This window comes from Cavia porcellus, unplaced genomic scaffold (assembly GCF_034190915.1).
Source record: "Cavia porcellus strain 051 isolate PalLab524CR breed Dunkin Hartley unplaced genomic scaffold, mCavPor4.1 scaffold_18, whole genome shotgun sequence".
NCBI classification, from domain to species: domain Eukaryota; kingdom Metazoa; phylum Chordata; class Mammalia; order Rodentia; family Caviidae; genus Cavia; species Cavia porcellus.
In genome coordinates this window covers 55,389,666-55,417,543 of record NW_026947501.1, presented here as the reverse complement: position 1 = coordinate 55,417,543, position 27,878 = coordinate 55,389,666, and the positions used below count along the sequence as shown (strand labels likewise).

The following is a 27,878-nucleotide window of genomic DNA, read 5'->3' as shown; positions in this document are numbered from 1 at the left end:
GAAATATATCCGTGTTTCATAATGGGAGATAACTGGAACAATCTTTTCTCATGTGGTAAAATTTATAGGCAACTATTAATTTCTGTTAAAATTAGTGTAACATGTTTTACTTTCTGTTAATAGAAAAATAAGCTCATGAATCAAACTGGTAATGTCAATACAGATACACCTATTGCTTCATACTGTCACTATTAACTAATTATGTGATTGCACTGATTATTATAAAAATTTTACAAGCGGTTCAGTATTTGGTAGGAAGTATGTGTTGTCAAGGAAAGAGAGAGAACTTTGGCAAATCCTACCCTGCAAATAATATTGTCATGAAATAAAAAATACCACCTTGTATTAATCTTTTATTGGGATTTTCTGTAGGACAGAAAGGCCCCTGAGGGAAATAGAAGTAGATGGCCACAGCCTCTGTTACTGAACGCTCCTAGCACTGTGCAACTACCCTATTCTGTGGCCCCAGGAACAAGAAAGAAAAATAAGGACCAGACAGGGAGGCCACAAGGATAGGCTAAGTTTTGCTTGTGATGGTAACTGGAGGCATTGAAAGTTTTCCTTTTATGAGGATGGAAAGTGAGCCGTAACTGGATGAGTATTTTTTAAAATATCATAATGCCTTTATCAAAATTTATGGATTGACTCAAAACATATATGGAAATGCAAAGGACCTAGAATAGTTAAAATGATCCTGAAAAAGAACAGTCAGAGGATTCTAATGACATGAATTAAAGATTTATTTTAAAGCTGCTCAAAATTATGTGGTATTAGTAAAAGCAAAGATAAATAGATGAATGGAACAGAATGGAGAGTCTTGCAAAAAGCCCACACATATGTGTTCAATTGAATGTTTTTTGGACAGTGCTGCCAAGGCAGTTCAGTGGGAAAAGAAATGTCTTTATAACAAAAAGTGCTGAAACAAAATAAATACAAAGAGAAAAAGTTAACCTTGATGCCTACCTCACACACCACACAAAGACAATTTGAAATGTATTATACACCTAAGCACAAACTCTAAAATCACGACGTATATGGGAGTACAAAGGAGAATGTCTTTTTTGATTTTAGAATTGATAGGGTTTCTTAGAAAGGACTCTCCTAGGGTTTTTTTTTTGGCCAAAATTAAGAACCGCTGTTTATCAAAAGACACCATTAAGAGGTTAAAAAAGACACTTTACAAAATAGAAAAAATATCTGCAATGCACATACCTGACAAAACTTATGAAGGTACAAATGATTTGTACTCAGAATTATAGAAAGTTCTCTAAAACTCATTAATGAACAAAGAACACATTGAAAAAATGGGACAAAAGACTTGAATAATGCCTAGGAGTGGCTGAAAGGCATGTGAGGGCATGCCCAGCACCTTTGGTCATCTGAGGATACTTCTTTAAGTGATAATGAGGCTCCATTGTGCTCCCGCAGAAGAGCTAACATGGAAAGGACTGGTGATACTGGTGAGGGTGTGGGGACATTGCCGCTCTCCTACATAGCTGTAGGAGTATAAGAGGGGGCAATTGTTTTCAAAAAATATTTGATGTTTTCTTACAAAATTAAATGTAAAGCTACTTGTGAACCTGACGTTCTTAAGAAGGAACAAAAGAGAAATGGAGCCCATGTCCACTAAGTCTTGTACTACAATGTTTACATCAACTTTGTATATAATTTATATTCCTCAAATTGGAAATAGCCACAGTGTTCATCCTAATAGGAAATTCAAAAAGGTGCAAATTCAGAGATGGAAATTACGCATTGAAAAGGTAGGCTATGGATATACACAACAATGTAGATGCCTTATATGCATGAGGGAAGGCAGATCCAAGAGAAAAACTGTACAATTCCGTATATGTAAGTACACGAACAGGCAAAGCTGATGGGCAGCAGTGAAAAGAGAAATGTGCTGGTGGGAATGGGAACAGGAGACAGGAGAGAACTTGTCACTGGAGCTGGGCTGGGAAGGTTCTTCTTGGCTGGCTTGATGTGTGATGCAGCTAGATGACTGACCAGAACTCACACACTCACACTGTGCGTTTCCCTGGGGGCAAATTCTTCCTTAATAATGGCAAAGATGAATCAACAACTAGGATCTCATTTTATTAAAAAGCTTTTTCAGATCAAAAGAAATCACCAATAGAGCAAAAATACCAATTTGGAGACTAATATTCAAAAATGAAGACAAAGACACTCTTTTTGCCCAGAACCCTGCTAGTTCTGAATTGTGTTAATTTTAGTCAAGGAAGTGCATTTGGTTTTTTTAGAGACTGGCTATATAAAACCAAAAATATGCACTTTTGCAGAAATTGTAGCAGAATATTACATCACAGAGTTCAACTATATGGAGAGCTTTAAAGGGGTGCATTTTAGGAAAAATTATCTTCTTATTGTGTGAGACTGCATTTATTAAGCAGAGGTGTAAACAGTATAGCCAAAAGTTAAGATAATATAAAAGCTTGAATAAATTACTACAAACCTACATGTTGATATGGAGATTGAGCTTGGTCTAGAGATACAAAAGGAATACTGTAAAACTATATGCAAGAAAAATGTGTTGATTGCTAATTGATCAGATCAATACAAACATTTCAGTTACTGCTGCCAAGTCAGTGAGAAGAGAACTTGTCAGTATTAAGCTTTCTTTTATTAAGAGCAATTGACAAGTCAAATATGAGAAAAGAGAATTTGTGTGTGGAGAAGATGTTAGAAATATACTCCAGTGTGTCAATCAAATTAAGTCTGGAGTTGGCTTTGGAACTTTGGTTTGACTTCTTGGAAAATGGACCAATCCAAATGCGTGCTAAAGTCAACATTAATGGATGGCAAGGTTCTCCTGGCATTTCCCATCTGATCAAATAGCAAAGATGGCTGTCTCGTGCAGAGCCCAGGGAAAGGAAGTAGTTGTCATAAATAATTTCTAGTATTGCAAGATGGCTAAATTTGGGGTTGATTCTTCAGTAAATGTGCTTGGAATTTATTTCAAACTGGTGAATAAAAATGACCACAATTTTGGATGCCACTAGTGAAAAATTATGTATCTGTGTCCGCAATATATACATTAAAAGAAAGAAATAGGAAGAAAACCATTATAGGTGATTTATGTACTTGTGATGTTTTAGGCTTGACTAATGCAGTCTGGTGGTTTCAAAACAAGCAAAGGTGTGTTGTGATGACTGCAGATGGTGAGATGACCTGGGGGCACCATGACAGGTTAACGTTGGCCACTCTCTTGGAATTATAGCTGGTGGTGCAAAACAGAGCTCTGTGATAAAGACTGGGCTTCCCAGAATCAACAATGAGGGCAGTGAGGTGTGGTAATGAGACATGCAGATGAGGAATCTGGAATCTGGTTTATGATCCTGGCTTGACCTCTTTCTAGGTGATTCTGGTTAGACAAGTCACTTGGCCTCTGTAAGCCTGGAGGTTTCCATCTTGTACATGGAGGATCTGCGCAACAGAGGTGACTTGTGCCCTCAGAAAAAGTCTGCAAATATTAGCTACAGTTGTTTTTTATTATTGGCTAGTAACTAACTCCCCAGCGTGAGCCCAGTGCAGAGCCATGCAATGGCTTATGCTCGAGCCTGGAGATATTTTAGGAAATAACCAATACAAGATGCGTTGGGTAGGAGCCATGATAAGAGTCATACATTTTGACAGTCTTCTGTTTGATAAAATTAATAATACTTTGGAGAAATATTGTAAAAACCAACGGGAGGGGAAAATATAGAATATATTCGTGAGAAAGTATAAGCTAGTGTGGAAACTGAGAGTGAGCCAAGGAAGGTTGGTTATCATCCTGCTGCTGGCAGGTCATTGTACATTCATATGCACGTGTGTACACATAGATGCACATGTACACACTTACACACATTTACATAGGTGCACATGTAACTATATATATATATACATACAGATATGCACATATAAACACACAAATCCACAAACATGCACACATGCATAGATACATATACACACATATATACACAGGTCAGTAAACATCGATTTTGGTGGCTGTGTCTTAGATGAGACTAATCAGTGAAAACAAAAACCATTCATTTCAACAATGGACAATCACAGTTTGACTGCCTTCTCAGGAAATGCTGGCTCTCTCTGGATTTTTAAAATGAAACAGTGATGGTCTTAGCCTTACTTCATTCATTTCTTGCTAGCAGCAAAGAATGTTTGTCTAATTTGGGGATTTGTTGATATTGTGAACAGTGAGAAAATCAGGCAATAAAAAGAGACCAGGATCTTGTGGTTTTTAAATCATTAAAGGTCAGAGATAGACTACAGCTAGAAAGCAAAGTGAAGAATATTGCTCTTTTTGTAGCTGAAATATCCCCAAGCTTTCCCAGGTGTCTTGGTTACTTTTCTCTCATTGCTGAGACAAAATACTGGATGCCCAAAGTTAAAGGAGGAAAGGTTTATTTAGCTTACAGTTTGTAGAGGTTTTAGTCCGTAATTAGATGGCTCCAAGGCAGAGTGGCATATGGCAGAGGGGCAACAGTTCATGGTGTTGGAAGACAGCAAAAGCAATGAAGAAGAAGGGAAGGAAGGAGAGAGGGAGAGAGAGAGAGACAGAGAGAGACAGAGAGATGGAGAAAAAGAGGAGGAGGAGAAGGAAGAGGAGAGGGGAGAGGAGAGGAGTGGAGACGAGACGAGACAAGAAGAGAAGAGAAGAGAAGAGAAGAGAAGAGAAGAGAAGAGAAGAGAAGAAGACACAGACAAACCTCTTTCTAGCCTTTATGTTGTATATGGGCTACCCCCTAGGATGGCTATAGCACTCACACCCTTAATCCTAGCATTGAACTATGAATCAATCACAAACTCTAGATTCAAAAAAATCTGATGGTCACTTAAGGCTTTGGAGGAACATCCAGACCCAAATTGTAATACCAGTCCTCTGTCCTCACATCAACATTGTCACCTGGGCATGCAAAGAAGGAGCTGGCAGAATCACAAGGGTGCCTAGCCCTCACAGGGAATGCTGAGGGCGAGGGTGGGCTGGGACAAGCCCAGTTAAGGTGAAGCAAAGCCTGAGGGGCCTCTGTCCCCAAGCTGGCCTCCGTGTGGATACAGCTGACTTCTTGTTGGATATGAAAAGTCTTTAAAACCTATGCGTGTGTGGTCAGAGACTAACAGTCCACATTGAGAGAAAGATGCAAACATTTCTTTGAGCTGAGTGATGGGTTATTTCTCAATTTAAAAATTGCTTCTGTTATGTTTTATTATAACAGTGATATGCATATACTATACAAATTATAAAAATGTGGATTTCAAAGGTCATAAAACCAAATGGAAACCTTAACATTGGGCCTGTATTGCTTCCAGTGGGGAATGTTGTCAGCCAAGCCCTTGTCGTAGGAGAAGTTCCCTCAACGATGGTCATGGCCACCAGTGTGCAGGTCAGTGGCACCCCCAGGAACCCTACCCTTCGAGAATTCAAGCGTGTTTTGCATGGTGACGACTGAAATCACAGCCCTGAAAGTTGTCAGTCGGTTTGCTGGGATATATGTTTGTAAAATGTTGCACCTCACAATGCCTCCCTTTTTCTTCCCGTTTATCCATTGTGCCTAATCCTGTTTCATATTTCTCTGCTTCTCTTTTCATATATTAATTACATTAGCATGATCAACTATTTTCACTTATCTTAATGTTATAAACACAGTGCCATAATCATTTGTGATTTACTTTCGGCACCTAGATATTATTGCTAAGATTGATTTATCTTGTTGCAAGTTGCCATATTTATTAATTAAAAGCTTTTAAAATCCTTTTTACTTTGAAAATTAAAAACTTTTCATTTTGACATAATATTGCTGAGAATTACAAAAAGAGTGCAGAGAGTCCTGTGGACTCTTTACCCAGCTTCCCTGAAGGGTGTCATCTCAGACAGTTGTAACGCAAGATAAAACCAGGAAACTGACACTGATGTAGTTCAGTTAGGCGAGGTAGAGACTTAATTCAGATTTCACGCATCTCGTGTGTATGTGTGTGTGTGTGTGTGTGTGTGTGTGTGTGTGTGTGTGTGTCTGTGTGTTCTATGCAGTTTGACCCCACAGTGACTCCTCTACGATCAAGGTATAGGACCATCCTATCATCAAAAAGGATCTGCCCCTTTATGGCTGCATCCCGTCCTGCCTCACCCCTGCTCTTTGATAACCACTAATCTGCTCTTCATCTTTATAATTTCATCATTTTAGGAATGATCCAGAAGTGGAAATTTATTCATTTTGATTGCTGTAGAATATTTCTATGCCTTTGTGTGAATGTATCACAGCGTTTATCTACTTCCATTTTTGAATTGTTTTCAAGATCTTGCCAGTGTGAAAAATGCTGATACAAATGTTCTTGTTCCTGTCTGGCCTTGAACAGGAGTGAAAGTCTCCTTTTGTTATTTAACTAGGAATGGAATCACCAGTTATAGGATACATGAATGCTTAATGTCAAAGGGTACCCAGTGTATTCTGTATTGTTACTGTATCTGCTCACAATCTGATCCCGTGGAGCTACGTCTTCTCCATACTTGGCGTTATTAGGCTTCTCCATTATTATTTGGCCTATTAAATGGGTATAAAATGGCATTTTACTGTGGTCTTGCTTTGTGTGTCCTAAATCACTGAGGATGATGGCAAATGGAATAGTTCAGGTAGGTGTGACTACATGGCATCTTATGGTGCCCTGTCTCCCAGCAGAGAGTCACTGGTGTGGCCCTGTGTACATCCTAACATGGCCACCACTGAATCTCAAATTCAGATACCTATATGCACCTGATCCCGATATCCCCAAGGTGAGAAATTGTGAAGACAGAATGATGGAATAGCAAGCCAGTTCACTTGATAGAGAGTCCAAGATGACAGTTATTTCTACTTCCTGTAGATATTTTCTATGAGTAGAAATTATAAACGAAGAATTTGCTGAGTACCACCATGTGGGGAGGGCTTCTCATATCAGTTCCTTCTGGGGAGTCTGGCCTCCTTGTGACCTTGACTCAGAAGTCTCTTCTGTGCTGAGTGGGTTGACTGTGGGTATCACAGAAAGACAATCAGCTGAGGTGCAAGAAATAGATTTCCCTCTTAGAAATGCTGGAGGAACCTAGTCTAGGTTCCTGGTTCCCAGTTTGTGCTGTTACACTCTGGTCCCTCATATTCTCTCCAGCAAACATCTGGTGGATTGTGACCATCAGGGCATCTCCACAGGCTGTGACAGTTCTCTGAGCAAGAAGCCCTCTCCTCTAGTCTACAGAGTCTTTTTTTTTTTTTTTTTTTTTTTAGTCTACAGAGTCTTGCACTGAACCTTGTTTGAATGAATGAGGAAAGGGCCATCTGCAGTTTAAAGTAGGTTGTAAGAAACATTTCAACCTGTTTCAATGTGTGGCCTTATTTTGATCATGGTGCAAATTGCGGGGGAAAAAATCCATGTACCAGTTGGAGAAACTTGAATAGCATACACTCTGGTAACATTAGAGGATTTGTAGTATAATTTTAGGTGGGATAAGGCTCTTAGAGTTATGTTTAGAAGAGTATTTATCTCTTATCAATGTATAAGAAATAAATCTTGATGAAATGATAATATAACTGGGCTAAACCTCCTGATAACTCAGTGTATAGGAAGGAAAAGTGGATGGAGCAGGAGGAGAGGAGGCTAGGTGAGCCATAAATTGGTCACTTTTGAGCTCATTGTATGTGTCTATTTTGCTTGAAAATTTTCTTAATATAATTGCTAAAAAAAAGTCCTAAAGCTGAATTTTCCAGAAGGAAAGTCAAGTAGATTTTAAGCAGCAGTTCTTTGTAATACTTCTCTGTTAATGCCACTCTCTTGCCGAAAAGCCCTTCCCACCTTCCTTTAGAAACCCCTCCCATCCTTGACATGGCCCATGGACCTCGCGTGATCAAACCTGCTCCCCTCTCCAGACACTCTGTTTTGTTTCCCTCCTCCTGCAGAGCTCCTCTCATACTGGGATTCACAGCTGCTCATTTTCAGGTCCCAGCCAGAGTGCCCTCCCCTCAGGAAAGCCCCTCCTAAGCCTGCGATGTGAATCCCATCTGTTCATTATTGTCCAATTTTGTACCCTGTACTTTTCTGTGACAGCTGGTACTCATTTGAATCTCCGTGTCTATTCCTGTGATGAGTTACTTCAGGTTTCTTAGAATCACTGGAGGTCGAACTTCTTGAGGACTATCACCCTCATCCCAACATTCCTGGTACATAGTAGATGTCAGCATATGTAAAATTGTAAAATATGTAAAATTGAAGCAAGATAAGTGTTCCTTACAAGATTAGACATAGAATTATGACCCAGCAATTCCGCTAAGGTATATATCCCAAAATTGAAAACACATCCTCGGCAGCAGGTACTTGCAATGCCAGTTCTTATTGCAGCACTGTTTACAGTGCCTAAAAGGTTGAAACACACATACACACACACACACACACACACACACACACACACACACGAATGGATAAACACTAAGTAGTATTCTACACAATGAACAATTATTCAGCCATAACGAGCTGACCTTATACACACTGCACTGTGTGTGAACCTTGAAGACATTATGTTAAGTGACATAAGCCAGAGGCGAAGGGATAAATATTCTTTGAGTCAGCTCATGTGAACTCACTAGAGTCGAAATTTCAGAAGGTAGATTGTAGGTTATCCAAGGTCAGGGGAGAGAGAATGGGGAATTATTGCTGAATGAATACAGAATTTCTGTTTGGGATAGTGAGTAAGTTTTGAGATTGGATAGTGGTGATGGTTGTACAATATTTTGCATATAACTAATGCCAGTGAACTGTCCCCACAAAAGTGGATAGAATGGCCAGATCCAAGCCATCAGGGCCCAGTCCTCCTCATCGGCCACTGTAGTCTGAGTTGCTACCATCACTTACCTGTCTGGCTCCTTTATGTGGAGGGGCGGGGCCATTGCTTTTCCAGCAGACACCTACTGAAAGTATATCAGGCCAAGTTCCTTGCTTAGACACCCCCTGCTCCCCACTCCTGTGTTTCCCCTGCACCTGGCCTGGTTTGGTCAGATTACCTGCATTCAGAGAATGTGGATTTTGTGATAAGAAATCTCCACATTTTACCCGATTATGTGGATTGAGGTCATATAGATGCCAACTCTGGGAACTGGTTTCGTTTTCTGCAAACTGACAAGTTTGCTCACCTTGCTCAAGGCTTCAGCTAATGCATTTGCTGAATGGAAGCTTTCAAAATGGGGATGAAACACCACGGGTTTATTCTCCTCCCTGCCTAAAGAAGAGGAAAGGTTTTAAAACCTAGGAAAGAACTACATCGTAAAGAACACATTAGCCACCAGCCAAAGAGAGTTAGGGATGGAAAATTCAACTCATTTTAGTTTGAGCAAAATATATATTTTTTAAATTTAGATTTCCAAGATGGTTTAGGGAAAAAAATGTGTATCATTTGGATTGATTCCATTTTCCTGGCTGGCCTCAGGACTGTAATTTGTAATGCCTTCCATGATTCTGCAGAGAAGGTTGCTGAGTAATCATGGTGTTAAGCATCTTTCTAAGAGACTTCAGCATTCTCTCAATTAAAGATGCTTCCTGTGTCACATGTGATTCGAGAAGTTCACCTGTGCTGATGTCAGAGTGCTGTAGTTGGCGAGAGGTGTTAGAGTCGGCCAAGTGCCACTGCATGCAGTGAATGCTGGAGAGATCATGCATGCAGGGTGCAGGTGGCTCATTTGTTAGTGATCCCAGAAAAAAAGTTCAATCTAAATTTCCCTGAGTGAAAAAGGCATCTGTTGTTGTAACTGAGGAGTCCAGGGGTGTAGCAGGCTTCAGGTACAGGTGTGTGGAATCTGATCTCTCTCTCTCTCTCTCTCTCTCTCTCTCTCTCTCTCTCTCTCTCTCTCTCTCTCTCTCTCTCTCTCTCTCTCTCTCTCTCTCTCTCTCTCTCTCTCTCTCTCTCTCGTTTCTTGGATGTCTCCTTCCTCTTACCTTATCCTCTATATATTGGCTTCATTCACCAGTTCATGAGTGCAGGGCTGCCTGCAGTGTGTGGCCTCCCCACTCCAGGTTCTACTGCAGCAAAAATGAGAGCTGCTCTTTCTCAGTGGTTCACCCATGTGTCCCTGCGGACACTCAGGATGGACCTGTCTGGACCATGGCCCCATGCTGGAAGCTATCCTTTATGACCGTGCGGGTGACAGTGTGCGGCTCAGCTGGTCCTATGTCACAGACTCATCCTAAAGCTGGGGAGGTGTCCACGTCACTCATATATGACTTGGGCTGGTCCTAGGCGAGGAGAGCTCCCTAGAGGAAGGTCTGGGCTGTGTGTCTAGGAGGGAGAAAGGAAACTGCCCTACGAACCAGCGAGCGCCAAGTTCTGTCTCGGTCACCACTCAGCCTGCTCTCACTGCCTCTTTTTCCTCCCTCTTGTCAGAAGCAGTTTTCCAGGATTTATAAAAGACCAGGAAGGGCTCTGACAGTTGATTCTTACTGAATCCCCGTGACAACTTGATGAAGTCTTGTTGGGCGTTAAGTGGCTTGGGTTTGGACCTCAGCTCTTCCCTCTTTCTCAGGATGTGGGCTTCAGCGCGCCTCTTCCTCCTCTGATCCTCAGCACCCTCATCTGTCAAGTGGGTGTCATGACGTATTTCTCACAAGAAGGTTGTGCGAACCCATGAGCTTGTGTGTGTAGAGCTCAGGGAACAGGCACACTTATTGTTCACCCCATTTGTCAAATGCGGGGATGAAGCTTCTATGTCTTGTTTCCGAGATCTCACACCCTGAAGTGGGCCTGGAGCCTAACCAGGCCGTCTCACTCCAAGCTGTTTTCTTGCTCCTGCCGCTGCACCCTCCCTTTCAGCTTTCCCTGTTTGCTAAGTTTCGTGGCAGGGCTCACCTGTGTAGACCTTCATCAGAGTTTCGGATCACGGTACCAACACTTGTACCAACTCTCAGTCATGTGTCTTCTGTGTACCAGGTGCTGAGCTAGATTCTGAGGAGACAATTTCAGAAAGGTCACTTGACTTGATGAATTGGGCAACCTTGCAGACAGAGGACTAACTGTGGAGTTGGGGTGATCTTTGCAAGACAGACACTCCAAGGACATCTGCAGAGGGTGGCCGGAGCTCGCCAGGCAGGGAAGGGGAGGGATATGGAGACCTGACACATTGGGCCTTGGTAAATTTCAAGGAACTGAGCAGATGCTTCCTGGAAGGAGTTGGACCAGTGGGTTTAATTGTCATGACGCTGTTGATTGTTGGTAGTGGTGGTTACAATTGTCCTTGTTTCCATGGTGGGGTAAGTTCCTGGTTATTTGGTGGTGCAGTCAGGCATCTTGGAGGTGTCGCTAAGTGACTGCAGCCACTGAAGGTATGGTGTGTCCTTTCAGAGATAGCTTCTTCTCCAGAGAGCTTTAAGCATGCATAGTACTAAGATGTGTGTGTATGCACACACTTGTGCACATGTATGTGTGTGTAAACACACACAGGAAAGGAAAGAGACAGAATGGGAATCACTGGAAACATTTTTCTGAATGACAATTTCAAAGCTATCTTTTAAATTATTATACTGAGTGTGTTATGCTGTTCAGCTCACATCTGTCATTCGACCTCAGTTTTATGATTGTCTCCAGTTCACCTCTCCCCTTCTCACCAAAATTCTTAATGGCCTGAGAGATCTGTAGTTAGAGACCACCTGACCAGTTAATCCGACCCCCAATATCTGGTGAACTCCAGGAGCAGACCTACACTGGGATGTCTGCAGTGACCGAGAGACGCCATGGGAGAAATGTGAAGGGATCCAGCCCGGAGCCTCTTCCAACCTTGCTGCTCTGGTGAGGATTCTGTTTCCTCTTCCTCAGTCCAGTGACCTGGGCAGAGCAGGCCATCCTTCTTTCTGAGTTCAGCTTCACACCCACTGTGCAGGCTCCTCGACAGAGGAACTCAGATTCAGAATAGGGGTACGGTAGAGGTGGACGTTAAGCTCAACCTACCAACACCGGGTGACGCTGGTGTAGCCCCTCCACTGCACTGAGCATTGCCCTCTCTGAGCTCCCTGCGTGCACAGGCCATGCTGTTTTCAGCCCTGGCAGCTGCAGGGGGAGGCCAAGAGGAGAGGTATTGTTGGTTTTCTGCACTGTATACAGCAGCACTCCCGGTGCCGGGCTTCCTGACTCTCTCTGTATGGTGTTCTTTCTCCAGCAATGATCCATGAAGCACAGTATTAGGGGGTACCTGTTAAATGAGCACGTATGTGCTGAGCACTAAGTTCAGCACTGTCCATGTGACAATGTGTCACGTGTCCTACATCATAATACAGAAAGATGTTGTTGTCTCTGTTTTACAGCTGGGGAAAGTGGAGCTCAGAGAAGTTGAGAAACCGACTCCAGTTATGCAGTAATGAGCGTGGCTTGGGTTCAAAAGGGGACATTCTTGTCCTTAGCTTATGGCTTCCCTGTTGCTGGTGGCCTACAGACCTTAGCATCATTTGTTTTTTTCTCCTCCAAGCTGTGGTATTGAGGTCACCTTGCTACCCTTAGTGGGAGAGAAAAACCATCCACACTTCCTATTTATTTGTTTCTTCATACAATTATTATTTTTTTTCTACAAAAACAATTTCGTATGTTGGTCCCATGTTCCCGAAGCAGCATAAATGATTTAGCTACCTGGTGGGCCACGGCAGCTGCTGCTTGCCGACAGGGGAGTTGTACCATTGCAGGCATAATGATGCGGAGTCTCCGGTGAGTGCTGTGTCCCCCGCTGGAGTAGAGGAGAGAACAAACCCATCACAGATGCAGGCCACTGAGAACTGGCATCCAGAGCATGGATTTCTCCCTCCACCATGTGCTTGTTCCTCTTTCATTTCTCTTTTAAAAAGTTCAAGCATATCTAATGAGCTCTCCCTGCCTCCAAGATAGTGAAATCCCTACATTTTTTGGGTTATTCATTGCTATGAGCTGGTTCTATTGTTTTTATTTTAGGGACTTAAATTATTTTTTGGCTAGAGTTGTGGATAGTTAAGAGGTACAAGAGAGCTTTATTTTTATATTCTGTGCTAACTAGCAAAAATCAGTGAGGTTATGAGCTCTCTCTGGCCAAAGCTGTTTTTTATTTTAGTGCTTGTAATGCTGACCATTTTTGCTGGCTTTCAACAAATGATTATAGTAGTAACCAGCACACATGGTGTGTGTTATTTCGATCCAGTTTTGACTCCAGTATCTTGGCTGATGCAAACTTTCCACATCAAGCATCTTGCCAGAAGTGACAAACCTCCTTCCCAGGGCGTATTGGATGTTCACAGGACGGGTGGCCTCCTGCTGTCTTCCCCAGTCCCATCAGACCTTCTCTGCCAGGCTGGTGTTTCTTCTGCACCCGCCCCCAACTCCCAGCATCCTCCTTCCCTCACAGGTTGTTTTGCTGTTGTTCCCTCCCACTGCTCCCAGTTTCAAGTACCTCCTTTCCTTGAGAAATCCTGGCTTGCCTGATATGCAAAGGTGGCCTCCAGAGAGACCTCTCTTAAAGAGCCTCAACTTGTGCATTTATGTGTCTGCAAAGCCCTTGCACATGTTAAAAGTTTCCCTGTACAAACATATGTCAGGGGATGTTTTCTTAGGCCTCAAGACTGTATTTCTTGGCCTGAAGGAAAGTGCAGCCCTTATGCTTTATAATCTGAAATCTGAGATAATCTTCGTGTGATCAATAGCTTGTTGGTTTAGTGCAGTCACATCTTCAGTATTGTCAACTCTCATTAAATGTGTGGTTCCGCTTCCTGCCATGTCCCCTGGTTTCCCTGACCCAGAGCAGGTACCCTGTGCTCAGAGCTGGCAGCGGGTCCCTGCTCTTTGGCAAGAGGTTTAAGGATAGCCCATGTGGCGAGCAGGATTAAGGAGAGCCAAAAAGTGAAGGGTGGCGTTTCCATCGTGATCCTTTGATTGGCTTCCAGAGAGTGGGAAAAAGAGGACTGAGTTTTGATGAGGGACTGAAATAAAACCCTGAATCCCACCCCCTCCTTTTCTTCACAGCCAGTGTTAGTGGCAGACCATTTGGAGCTGTAACCCTTGGCTCTGTTATGAAGACAAACTACACGGCATATTCTACGACTGTGTCCCCGCACAAGTTAGAGGCTTATTCACAAATGCTTCTGTTCATGTCTTTAGAGAGCTTAGTAAAGGATCCCCACGTCTTCTTAGGGCTCCTCTGTTTCATCGTTCCTGTCTGGGGTGAAAACAGAAGCTTGTACCCAGGAGTGGCAGCTATTGATACCATACACAAAGAAGGGAAGTCCCCAGGTGACCCTCTGCCACGCTCCTTTGCACCTGCTCACCACAGCTAAGGAGAATCTAACAGAACTCAAAGAAGTGGTGAAGGTTACATCCATCTCATTGTCTTCCAGCTTCTCACAGTGTCCAGGAAAGAGGCAGATCCATTCTCCTTCCCACTGAGGCTCATGGGCTCTCAAAGGGCAGGCTGTGGGCTTCTCTCCAGTCACCTGCTCCCTCCTTGGTGTTTATTCCTAGGAGCCCCTGATGCATACTCAGGACTGATACGCTGCGTTATCCTGGAGAGTCTCTGGCCTCTGCTTGGGCACTTTACCACCAGGAGTTTGTCATCTCACAGTTTGGGAGGCCAGAGCCCTAAGGTCAAGGTACTCACAGGGTTGGTTTCTACTAAGGGTGGGGAGGGTAAGGTCTGGTCTAGGACCCAGGTCAAGGCCTCTTCTTGGCCTGCAGTGGCCAGCATTATATTGACACATGTGCCTGTCCATCTCCAAATTTTCTCTTCTTACTAGGATGCATGTATATTGGGGTCCACCATAGTGACCGCAGATTAACTCGACTGTTTCTGTAAAGACTATCTTCAAATAAGGTCACACTTACAGACATGTGGGTTAGGACTTTGCCATGTGAGTTGAGGGGGGTGGGGCACAATTCAGCTTTTAAAAGCAAGAAAGGCCATAGCTATGGGCTGTCTTTGGCCAACATCAAGCCAAGCCAAAGAAAGGATCCAGGAGTAAAGGACGCAAGAAAGAAGGACGATCAGGGGAGGAAAGAGGGAAGTGTGGGGTCTTTGGTGGAGGGATGTGGTCTTGTTCCCACACTTTGTGCAAACCAAGCCTGCTGCAGGGCAGGGATGAACTGCAGGTGGGTTTTGAGGGTTGAAATGCATCTCCTGGGGTGACTAAGGGCCTGGGCACTTGACTGTGCCTCACGTGCCAAGTGCTGCTGAGAGCAGAGGGGAACCACGCTCCTCTGAACCCCTGCCAGATGCTTGAAAATACTGGCAACTGCAGAAAGTCTGCTTTGGTTTCCTTCTAAGTTTGAAATGCAAGCGTGTCCTTGTCAAGAGGTGATCTGCTCAATAAACACTTTTATGAAAGAAAGACCTCCCTGGTTCAATCTCCCTAGGTTTTTAGACATAAGAAGCAGACCCTAGACTAACAGCAGGTGTTGTTGGGACCCAAGTCTAGGGGCTAGGACACTGCCCTGTCCTGCATCCTCGTGGCCATCTTCCCTGGTCCTGTGGTCTTTGCTTTCAGTGGTTCATCCAGTGTGTTGAGGAGGAAGCACCGGAGGGAGGAGAGCTCTCAGTGCTGCATTCCTGGGCAGGGAATAAACTGGCTTTCCTGCCTCCTGTCTTCAGCAGTCCATTCCTCCTATGGCCTAGGACTCTCCCTTTCTTAGCCACAGTCACTGCTGGGTGAGGCTGGGGCGCGGGGGTAAATGTGCCCTCACCCGGTCCCCAACCTGAGCCCTGGAACAGGAGGCAACACAGAAGCAAGATCACCTCATCCTCTATCCTCCTCGGGGAGGAATGTGCTGGGGACCCAATGATCCCGGTTCAGGAAACAGAGGGCTTCCCCATCCTTTACCCTCAATAAAAGGATGTCAGGCATTCTGGGTGAGAAATAGGGGGCTTTGTGTTTTTAGGGGAAGCAGGCCTGGGGGGTAGCAGGAAGCATATTCCTGATGCTACATAGATTTCTCTGCAGTCACAATTCATTTCTGTTCTCTCTAGTCTGCACAGTGTGGGTAATGGGGATTTAATATTTAACCGGCTTTGAATACCAAGGGAGAACCTGCTAGACAGGTGAGCAGTTTTGAGCTAAATGTGCAGATGATCTGATTTCTCCCAAACGAGGCCTGGTTCTTGGGTTTTGTGAGCTGCAGGCCCAGAGATCCCCCACCTCCTAATAAAATTTACTGACAACACTTTGAAAAGGTAGAGAAACAAATAGACAAAAAAATTAAAGTTCTCCAACATGTTCTTTTCCAGATATAATCAATTTTAAGTTTCAATATGTGTCTCTGTGGGCTGTTTTCCATGCCAACATATCTACTGGAGAGATAACTAAGATTTTTTTTTACCAAACGAGATCTACTTATATGTGCTATTTTTTTTAGCCTTACAGTTTATAGATATCAACAATGAACACACGTAGGCATTTTCATTTTTGATAGCATCACAAAAGTTTGTTAAATAAGTGGGCTGTGTTACATAATCAACCCCTCATTGTTGGGCATTTAGGCTGTTTCCTTTTTCTCCTCTATTATAAACTTATCAGCATCACCTTCTTTGTGGGTAGCCAAAATCAAGACATCTCCCTTCAGTTTGGGAGGCCGCTGAAACCTTACTGCGTGGAGGGATAATTCTGAGGTGCTGGGTATCATTTCCCAGTATCACTCAGTGAGGCCAATGTAAGGGTAACAATGAGGTGAAGGTTGCTTTCTCAGGTGTGCTCAGGGGGGGAGGCCCAGGGGTTAATCAATGATGTTCTTTGCAGAGACTGAGAAACAACAGTTGTCTCTGATTTTTCCTAGGAGTAGTCCACGTATCCTCTAAAAATCCTGAACCACAGTCACATACACATCTCGGGCAAAGCCGGCCATTAGGGTGTAAATAATCAGCTCCCCTTCCCTGCCTTCCTGTGGATTTTTCTTAAGCACTTTACTCCTTTTTTGTTTTTGTTGCCTTCAAATTCTGTTCAGCAGATAAATGTGGTAATAAATGCCAAAAGTTTGAGAAAAAAAACTATAGGAAACAAACTTAGAATGGACCAAGACCTGCTTGCTTTTCTTCCCTAAGAGTTGATAGGAAAGAGAACAGAAACAATAAAAGTGGGTTTGCAGTTGTCCTGAGGAAGCCCCTGGACCCTTTCAGGAGCCACTGGCAGCCCTGACAGCATGTCTGGGGACCACCTGCCTTCCTGAGAGGTGTCGATGCCTTTCCCAGACACCTGTCAGCATTGCCACTCTGGGGGCGGGGAGAAGGAGAGCGGCTGGTGGCAAAGGCTCGGTACCCTGCATCCCCAAGGAGGTCTTAGTGCCTTGACCAGTGCGGTGTCACAGGCTAAACCAAACCTGAGTGCTTATCCACTGCACTAGAGATTAGAAGTCAGACTTAGAGAGAAAAATGATAGGGAGCTACATTGTTTGTAGAAGATGGAAGATATATAGAGTCTTTGATATGGAAATTTGATTCTAACATCATTTCATTGGTATTTAACCCCCTCCCACAGACTATAGATTAACAGTGGTGAGACAGGAGTTTTGAGGTTTGGTGAAGGAGCCCCACTTTTGAGGTTTTGGTTCCTTACCTGATAAAAAAATGCGCCAAAAAATATAATCCCTATTAAAATCCCACCTGACCTATTTTCCTCTTTTTGCACAAATAATAAATTGATTATAAAATTTATACAGAAATTTAAAAGAAATCCACAGTAGCCAAAACAATTTTTGTAAAGTAAAACAAAATATAAGAATTCATACTTCAATTGATAACTTACTATGAAGCTATAGTAATCAAGATTGTGTGGGGTTTGTGTAAAGATAGATACATGAACAATGGAATAAAGGGTCTAGAAATAAATCCTCACATTTGTGGTCAAGTAATAGTGCCAAAACAATTTAACGAATGAATAAGAGTGTTTTCAACACATGGTGCTGGGACAACTGGATATTCAAGGACCGGGGATGAAGCTCAGTGGTCGAGCACTTGCCTAGCATGTGTGGGGCCTTGGGTTCCATCTGTTTGAGCATGAATTTGGATTCATACTTCCCACTATATATAAAAATTAACTCAAGATGACCTCAGCCTAAATGCGTAAGCTAAAACAACACTTTGAAGAGAGGTTTAAATTTTTGTGACCTTGATTTAGGCAGTGATGATGGCAAAAACCAAACTAACCAAAGAAAGGAAGGAAATTAAGCTTCATCAAAATTTAAAAGAATATTTTATGTGTCAGTCTAAGGAGTGGGAAAATATTTGTAAATCAAATACATCATAAGGATATAGCACCTAGAATTTAAAAAGATCTGTGATGGGGGCTGGGGATTTAGCTCAGTGGCATAAACACCTGCTTGGCAAGCAGGAGGTCCAGTTTGATCCCAGTACTGCAAAAACAAAACAAAACAAAACAAAACAAAAAAATCTATGATAGCTGAACAATAGAAAGATACACAGCTCAGTTAAAAAGAACAGAAATCTGAATAGACATTTCTCCAGAGAAGATACACTAATTGCTAATAAACACATGAAAAATGTTCCAGATTTTTATTATTAGGAGCATGCTAACCAAACTCACAAGGAAAACCCATCTCTATACCAGGAAGATGGCTATGACAAAAGAGAGCCTTCCAGTTGTTGATGAGGGTATAGAGAAATTAAAACCACCACATATTACTGGTGTTGATACAAAATGTCATAGATTTGAAAAACCACTTAGCGCTTCCTCAAAAGTTTAAAGTTACCACATAACACCACAGTTTTCCTCCCAGATAGGTAAGAACATCGTCCACAAGATAATTAAAAATATAAGTCTACACAAACACTTATGTTCAGATGTTCACAGCATAATTATTCAAAACATCCCCAAAGTGGAAACAATCCAAACTTCCATCAGTTGTCAACTGATGAATGGGTAAATAAAATCTGGAATATTTATACAATTAAATATTATTAAGCCACAAACAGAAATAAAATGCCAACATGTGCTCCATCATTGATAACTTTGAAATCACTGTGCTAACTGAAAGAATCCAGACACAAAGATGGTGTATTGTACGATTCCATCTATGAGAAATGTCGAGAATAGGAAAATTCATGGAGAAAGCAGATTACGAGTTAACCAAGGACTGCAGGTGAGGCTTCTGGGGAGTGACACTAACGGTTCTCTGGGGGTGAAGAAGTTTTTTGAATTGGCTACTATGGTCATACACCTTGCTGTGAGTATACTAAACACCACTGAGCTGAACACTACAGGAATGAATTCTACGACATATGAATTATGTTTCCATTTGAAAGTGGACCAGAATGTGGCTTGTACAGTGAGGGTCTGGTATTGGTCCTCGGGTCTTAGGGGTCACAGCTGAGTGGCAGATTGGTGGTGACAGAAAACCTGCTCTTACCTCCCATGAGTCTGGCCTTTCACAGTGTTATTGGAGGAGGAACTCACAAATGGGAATTCATATGATGCGATCTGGCTTCTTTGACTTAGTAGAATGTCTGCCAGCTCACTTGGGTTGGGTTGTGTATCGGTACCTCATTTCTTGTTACGGTTGAGTGATGCCCCATGGTATGAATATGCATGATTTTTGCTTATGCTTTCAGCAGTTGATGGACGTTTGGGTTGTTTCCACTGGGGAATGCTATGAATAATCACGCTATGAATCAATTGCTCTTGGGGAAGGCACTTTCCCCCAACCCAGCTCTGCTCTCTGTCTCACTGGGGAGGTTTCAGGATGTGGAAATCTGTGCGTTTTCCTGAGTGCCCACCTTTTTTCATTTTTATTAGCCCTTGTCTTTGTGCTTTGTTAAATCTCGCCTTTTCCCCAGTTTGGCTTGTTCTTCTGTTCACAGATTTGATCCCGTGGCTCCAGCTGGACAGCAGCTTTCACCAATGAAGACAAGAGGGCAAAGCTCAGTCAGCGATGGCAACACTCATCCCTTCACGACCTGTGGTGACTTTCCACGTTATCCATGCCATGAAGGTAGCTGTCTCTGATGTTTGCTGACGTTCACACTGTTGGCTCTCTGTGTGTTCTGAGGGTGGGTGCAGTGTCAGAACCTGAGCATCTTGAGCCACAGTTAGTGAAATGCTGTTGCATGCCAGGGCGAGCAGCTGAGCATAGGTGCAGAACATTCCTGCACTCTTCTTCAGGTAGTTTTCTGTCCAGCTACACCCCAGAGGTGTGCCATCATCGTGGGGGCAGAGCATGGGCGTTGTGGTAATAGAGCCATGAGAGCTTACCCAGACAGACCAGGTTGTTCAGCATGAGAACATCTGCTGGAAATCAGCAAAGAGCTAACTCACAGGGAAGGATTGGCAAGTAGTGGTGATCATCCTGCAGCTGTCGGGTGAAATGCACCACCTACGAGGCCAGACTCCAGAAGCCACGCCTCCCCTCCCATCCCTCCTTCGCATTGGTTTAAACAGAGCAGCAGGAGAGGAAGCTCTGGAAGTCTCTTTCTCTCCTCTCCACAGAGCCACACAGTTTTGTTCCTTGTGTTCTCTAATCTCTCCGCGTGAGAGCAAAACCTGCTCTAAGCCCTCTTGAGCTTGGTGTAGCTGGAGGAGAGATGTAGATTACTCAGGAATACACGTTTGTGGCTTGAATCCAGCTTTTCCATCAAGAAGAAATAAACTTCATCCGCCTGACTGTCCGCTGATACCAGTCTGCAGAAGTCGGAGTAACATGAAACTCTCTTTACCCATTGCTGCCCAGGCTTCCATGGGTCATAGGCTGCCTGCATTGACCACGCCTCCCCTGAGGGTGCCCACCCCACAAATGGCTGGGCTATGACAGTGTAAGCACCCTGGTTCAGAATGGAGCCCATGACCTTGTGCCTTTTATGGTTCCATTTTTATGCCTTTTTGGTGGTGGCTTTTGCAATGGGGTGAGGCAGGTGCTTGGTTCTAATGTCCCCTGCCAAGTAACTCAGCAGGCCCCATAAAGGAGCTGATGACTTGCATACAATTGCAGAGGAAAACCGGTTCTTCGAGTCTGTGACCCAAGCTGTTTCAGCCATTCTCTGGACCTCAGGAAGAGGCAAAAGCAGAGAAGAAGCCAGAGAAGCCCAGAACTGCATCCATGAGAAGACAGGATGAAGATCCAATCCAAGGTTATCCAAAGCCAGACAGTAACACCTACCCTTTGTAACCCCACTCCCCCGGTCACAGTAGTTTTTGAGCAGTCGGACTGGGTATCCCTCTGATGGGAGTGCTGGACACATGACAAACACTTGCTGGCTGGTGGCAGTGAAGGCCACTGGGAGCCCCACACCTTTGACAGATGTGGTGATGACCCTGATAGGGTGTGATGACTTCCACACAGCCAGGGGCTCTCAGCTTACTGAGGTCTTGTGGAACGATGGAAGGCAGGGCGTGGGGCTCTGCAGATGAGGCTGGGACCTTCCAGGAGAGATTGGTTTTAAATATCATCAGGTATAGTGCAGTGTCATGTTGGTAGCTCTGGGTGAGGAGACAGATGGGTGATTCCATCCTACTGGACATTATCAGGAGGCCAGCACATGCCAGGACCCCAAGGCTCTTGGGGTCCACACTGGGATTGACTCCTTGTTGGATGTCTGACAGGAATACTTTGTTCTTGCAGCATAATGATGATCATGGACTCTGAAGTCAGAAAACCTCCAATCTTTCCCCAGGTCTGACCAGCAGTAGGCCCTAGGCGGGTCAGTAGTCCCATGTAAGCCTCAGGTTCCTCACCTGTGAAATGGATGGAGATGATGATGATGATTATGATGATGGAGAGGCATAGGCATGTGCTTCATATCTCAGAGCCACTAATGATGTGATTAGTTGTTACTGCTGCTAGTCCTGGGAAGACAGGAGTTGGCTATAGGAAAGGAATAAATGAGCTTTCCCATGAAACACACGCCAGTCATCCTGACCTCCAGGCAAGGCAAGCTGAAGTATTCCTCAGATACATAGAATCTCTTGGACTCCTTGGTATCTAAGAACACAGTATCCCAGATCAGCAACCTGCTCTGCCCATCTGGACCTTGCCAGCTAGTATATTAGTTAGTTTTCTGTTACTGTAACAAAATACCTGATGTAATCAACTTAGGTAAGGTTCACCAGGACTCATAGTTTCAGGAGTCACAGGCTTCAGAGATCATAGGCTCATAGGTTTCAGCCTATGGTCACTTGGCCCATTGTTTTTGGGACAGAGCTGCGGTACGTGTCAGAGGAGACAGGAAGGAGCTAGAGTCCCAGTATCCCCTCCAAGGGATGCCCTCTCAATGACCTAACCCTCCTCCACTAAGCCCTGCCCCCTAGAGGTTCTACCACCTGATAGCACCACGGGTCGGCTAACGCATGGGCTTCTGGCTCAATAAGAACCAAACTGTAGTACCCAGACAAAACAGGTGGGAGCAGCGCAGAGCCTGGCAGGGTGAAAGCCTGGTCTCTGCACTGGCCTGTCACCCTGCTGGACGGCAACTCTGGCGACTGTAACCTCATCAGAGCATCTCTGACAAAGGTGATCTCTGCAGACTTCTTGGCAGCCTCCCGTCTCGTATAGCTCAAACCCGTGACATATATTTCCCTGGCTGAAACCTAAGACAGTCCGGCTTCTTCTGCTCTGGCCGATGAGTGGAAAAACAGATCCCTCTCTCTCACGTGCGTTCTTGATGCATTAGAAACTGTCTTTGCTACTCACCGCATTGACGTTCACTCAAGGCCAAGCGTCTCAATCCTTTTAAACTTTGCCCAGATGTCTTACTTTTCATGGTAATCTCTCATTTCCATGGCATTCCCTGGTATTTTCAGATTTTTCTCTAAAGCCTTGCTCTAATAGCCATCCCTAATTTGTGTCCAACATGCCATGCCAATTTAAATGATTAGCAAGGACACAAGGAAAAGGCAAGTAAGATGTTTAGCAGGGTGGGAGGGGGCTGGCTAGAACTCTGTAGCCTACGTGGGAGGCTGGGAAGCTTTCCCAGAGAGGAAGGAAGCTGGGGACACCACTGTGTTTGGAAAGCAGGAGACAGAGCAAGAGCTGTGAAGGAGCCCTGGCCCATCCTCTTGGGCTGATCCCACATGGAAGTAAATATGAGCACAAGACAGGCTGGTTCTCTTCCTCTCAAAGGAGTTTCTCCAACTGGAGCTTTAGGAGCTGGGTTCTAGCCCCAGAATATTGGCCTGGCAGCTTCGGGGTAGGGCTGAAGAGTCTCATTTCTAGCATCTTCCTAAGTGCTGCTGAAATTGCAGGTGGGGGTCTGCACTTTGAGGATCCCAGCACAAGACAGATGAGTGCAGTTGTACATTCCCTTTGTGGTCTTCCACTGTTCCCAGGCTCAAGTTCTTGTTCTGTCTCCAAGGCCCTATGTGTCCCTCCCCAATCCCTCTGGCCTGCGGTTCCACTGGCTTCATTTTGGAGGCCACGTTTTCTTACTGTGGGTGGGGGCTTGTGTGTGCTGCTACACTGTCTATGGTGCCCACCCCCAGATCCGTGTATGGATGATTTTCTTGTACATTTCAGAGCCCCAACAACTGTCCTTTCTTCAGAAAGGCGGCAGCTCACAAGCAGTCCTTCTGTCATCCATGCTTAAGACACTGCCACCTCCTTACAGCATTTACTATGGTATAACCAAATGATAGTTGAAACAGTCACATTGTGGGCTAGGGCTTCAACATGAGTTTTGGAGGGGGCATGCCACAATTCAGCCCATGTGTTACACATGGCTGTCTCCAATGTGACTATTTGAAAATTGCATGTGTAAATAAATAAGATTAAATGAGATCTGAACACAGGGTCCTAATTTGATAAGCTTGGTGTCTACGTAAGAAGAAAAACAACAGAGATCCCATCTGTGTGCACACGGTGGAGGGACTCTTCAAGGACAGAGCAAGAGGTGGCCATCTCTAAGGCAGGAGGAGAGGCCTCGCCAGAAGCCAGCCCTGCTGATACCTTGGCCTTGGACTTCCACCCTATAGAACCACTACAGAATAAAATTCTGTTATTTAAACCACTTGCTCTGTATTACAACGAGGTCGAAGATGTCAAGGTCACAGGATGGCCCCTAGGAGCTTGGGTGAAGAGGGACCTCTGGACAGAGCACCAACCAGAGGCAGCTGGAAGGATCTGGCTCTTCCTGCTCCCTGCATCCCAGTTCCCAGTGCTGAGCGAGACGCAGATGTGCTTGGCAGAAAACTGTCAGTGAGCTGAGTGGAACTGATGTGCGTGGACACAGCCACAATGTCGTGCCTGCTCCAGGCGCCATGGCAAAGCTGTTCAGTGTGGACCCTGGAACCAGCCACTGTGGCTTTGCATCTTGCATCTGAATTTATGACCTTCAAAAGTCACTAAGCCTCTCAACTTCTCTGAAAACAGAGCCGTTATAAGGCTGGGGCAGTCAGGACACGTATAGCAGATCCACACGGGTCCTGTTATTGCAGGGAGCTGGAAGTTTGCTTAATTAAGCTCGGTGTTGCTGATGATTAAAATGACATCTGAGTCTCTGAGGATTACAGATAGGGCTTCTTTTGCATGCTCAGCCCTGGCAGGGGAGAGTTAGGAGGCTGAGTCCCGATGCTGGAAAACAGCTTTGGATGAGCAAGGCTAGCTCTGGGGGCCAGTGCAGACTGCAGGGCGCAGGCCATGTGGCCATCTCCCTGGGGGTGCAGTAAAGATAAGTGGTCTTGAGAGAAAAGCAGAGAGATGGGAAGACCATCTTCGAGTCAAGAAACAGTGCAGTATGTAGGATGGTGGCAACTTCTGCAGTCCCCTAGAGCAGAAGGACAAATGTGGTTTTGGCTGGGACACTCAGAACTTGGCACCCATACCCAGCCTCTGCCATGAGTGTTCTTAGACATGAAGCCAAGGTCTGAAGATGTACAGAGCCCACTTTTCAAGACTGTCTCTGGGGGTTTGGAATGGGATATTGTGTCCTGGAATGACCTAAAAGAGTTATTTCACAGAGGATTGCAAAATACAAAGATGAGGAGATGATGGGCATGGTGGATTAACTAGCGGTCAGCTTGGGACACCCAGTGGAACTGAGTCAGCACGGTGCTGGGCGTGGAGGGTCCGCCTGAGGGTTGTGGCCAGCGGCATAAAGGGAGACCTGGAAGGGAAGGTGGTGCTGTTGATTCTCCTGGAGCAGCTTGTTGAGCTGGCTTTCCTGATAGGGACTCAGCTGTTCTCATCATTAAAGGAACTCTGGTCCTCACTGTCACTGAGGATGGCTGTGGTTCTCTTTGGGGGAGCCCTGTTCTTTAACTTGAGCAGTGCTTCCTGTCTTCAGTGCAGACCCTCAGACTGCTGGCACAGGGCCCTCCACCTGACTGGTGCGGACTTTCTAGCTTCCACTGCTGGCTTTGGGGTCTTCCCAGCGCAAATCCATGAAATAGACTTGCATGAGTCAGTGTCACAGGCTCTAGGTCTTCAGCTGGATTCTTTCAGGACATTGCCTTGGAATCTAGGCCCTCTGCTGGATTCTTTGGGTCTCTAGTGTGTGGATAGATCTGTTGCACTCTTCTGCATTTGAGTTTTTGGATGAACATTATAAAATAATCCTACAAATTATGTGCCCTGGATTAAATCTATTCCCCTGAAAACTCTGACTACACTGAGGGGCATCTCCTGAATTCGAGGTGCCTGGTCACAGGCCAGTGAGGACCCTGCAGAATCCAGTGCAGTGCTGGGGTGGTCATTTGGCTTGTGCTGGACTGGGGGCCGTGTTTTCTAGCTGTTCTGTGGTCTAGACTGGGAATTCCACTTCGCTCGGGCTCTGGCCAATTTTGGAGACATCCCTAGTGTTCTCACCCTGTACCTGGCTCTGGCTGCATCAGAGTGTGACATTCTACCTGCATGACAGCTGTGAACCAGACACTGTGACCATCTCCCTAGGGTTGGAGAACACTCAGCCACCTCAAGTTAACATCTTTGTGGGTACTGTTTCAAAGCCATCGGTTTTTTGTGCTTACTTCTTTTATTTTCACTTTATGTTTATCTCTTCTTGTCACTTAAATTTGTCTCATTTTCATCATTACCAGTAGAACATTATGAAGGGAGGATTGTATCTTTTTATTCGGTCTCAATTCAAGCCCCAGTGGAGAATTATATTCCCCAGAAGACTTTTTAAACTCCCACCCATCCATCCGTCATCCACCTGTGCATCCATCCATCTGTCCATCTATTCATCTATTCATCCTTGCATCTATTCTTCCATTCTTCAGTGGATCAGCCTACACGCCCATCTACCTTTCCGCCCATCCACTACACCCACCCGCCGGTTCTCTTGTGTGTGCTCTGAGCAATGCTCATCTCATTCTGCTCAGGCTGTGTTATTTTTTCTTCAGCACACACACACACACATGCGCAAGCACACACACGTGCACGCACACACATACACAGACACGGAGTGCAGAAGATCAGGACCTGCTCAGTTGGTGGAAAACAGCGGGATGCAAGCGATAGCCCACAGAGGTCACCTGTAAAAACCGCACTATTTCCAGTTCCCCGGTGCAGAAATTTCCCAGAATTGACCACCAGAGGGCGACAAACACCAATGTCAAATTATGCTTCCTTGACATTTACCCATTTTCTGTGCGAGTCAGAAGTGCCTGGGATTTTGCTGTAGTCATCAGTTTGCTTAGCTTCTTATCAGCTTTGTGTGCCAATTTTTATTAAAAAAAAGTGTTTAATATAGGAACGACGATGCATCAGCAGAGTAATTCCGGCTCCAGACCAAGATTGTAAAAAAGATGCAGAGTTAGTTTAATGACTCTTTGGGGGAATAAATTGATATATAAATGTCATTAAAAATAAGATATGAAAATGGTTAAGTATTTTTGTAGTGTTTCTAAGGAAGTTGTTTTCATTTTTAACAACTGAAACATAGATATTTGTCTTGTAAAAGATACATCTACTGCCATTTTTTCCAAAATGAGGAGCTAGAGATAAGGACAACCAGAGATAAGCAGCAGTGGACATGTGTATTTAAAACTAATGCTTGAAAGAATCTCCAGTGTGAATTCATGTCAGCTCCACAGACATGTGTTTAACGCCTTCCTCCAGCGCAGAGGGCTGTGCTGAGAGTGATGGAGAGGATCTAAAACAGGTGTGGATGCTCCAGAGACAAGGGCGGGATCCAGGGGACTGTCAACCACAGCACTGCGGCAAAGCCCCCAAGATTACTCTGGCTGGGGGGAAGGTGTGGTACGGAGGGGAGCACGTCATAAAGCGGGGGCTGTGGGATTTTTTGTTGTTGTTGTTGTTGGAAAGACCTCGGGAATCAGAGTCCAAAGTGTATCCTTGTTTTCCCCAGTGCGGGGTGGAGCCAGGGCCTCACACATGCAAAGTGCACAATCTACCACTGGGCTACGGCCCCAGCCCCAGAGCGTGTCCTTTATGGAAGTGTCTCTAAGTGCGGCATGTGAGTCCCTGGCAGTGTGACCTGGCGTTGGCACCCTGCCTTCCCTGTTGGGTAGTGTATCCAGGTCACATCCGCAGATGGACAAGCCTGGAGCACATGGTGGAGCTGGAGTGGTTTTTCTGAGGGAGAGGAAAGTCCTTGAGCTTTCCTCCCTATCTATGGCGGCCCAGGATGGTTAGATGCGGTGACTGGGGCAACATTTCAAGGAGCAGAGGTCTCTTCATCTGAGTCCTCAAAGGCTGACCGGGCCTTTGGAACCTTAGGCTTGTGGCTGTGAAGGAGGTTGTGGTGCTGCCACAAGTGTGGGCTGCATCTGAGGGCTTCCTGCCTGGTCCTCCTGGAGAGGTTGCTGATCCACCTGCCTCAGCTAGTGCAGGCGGGAAAGCTGCTCCCGATGTAGCCGTGAAGAGCTCCATGGCTCCGTGAAGCCCGGAAGGTCAGATGTGGATGACTGAAGCCTGGATCATCATCTTTAGGAGTTTTACTGTCTCAGACCTCGTGTTTCAT

At 44.8% G+C, this 27,878-nt stretch overlaps 1 long non-coding RNA gene across 3 annotated transcripts in view; it reads left to right on the top strand.

Annotated features, from left to right (window-relative positions):
• The window catches only part of LOC134471368 (uncharacterized), a 200,337-nt gene that overhangs the window by 22,221 nt on the left and 150,238 nt on the right, over positions 1–27,878 (top strand). Inside the window, exons 1-2 of one of the 3 annotated variants that reach the window (XR_010040803.1) lie at positions 13,829–14,619; positions 19,830–19,960. This is a non-coding gene — a long non-coding RNA (uncharacterized LOC134471368). Of the gene's footprint in view, positions 1–13,828; positions 14,620–18,636; positions 19,961–27,878 lie in introns of those variants that run through there. The other 2 variants (XR_010040802.1, XR_010040801.1) reach the window with 2 other exon arrangements.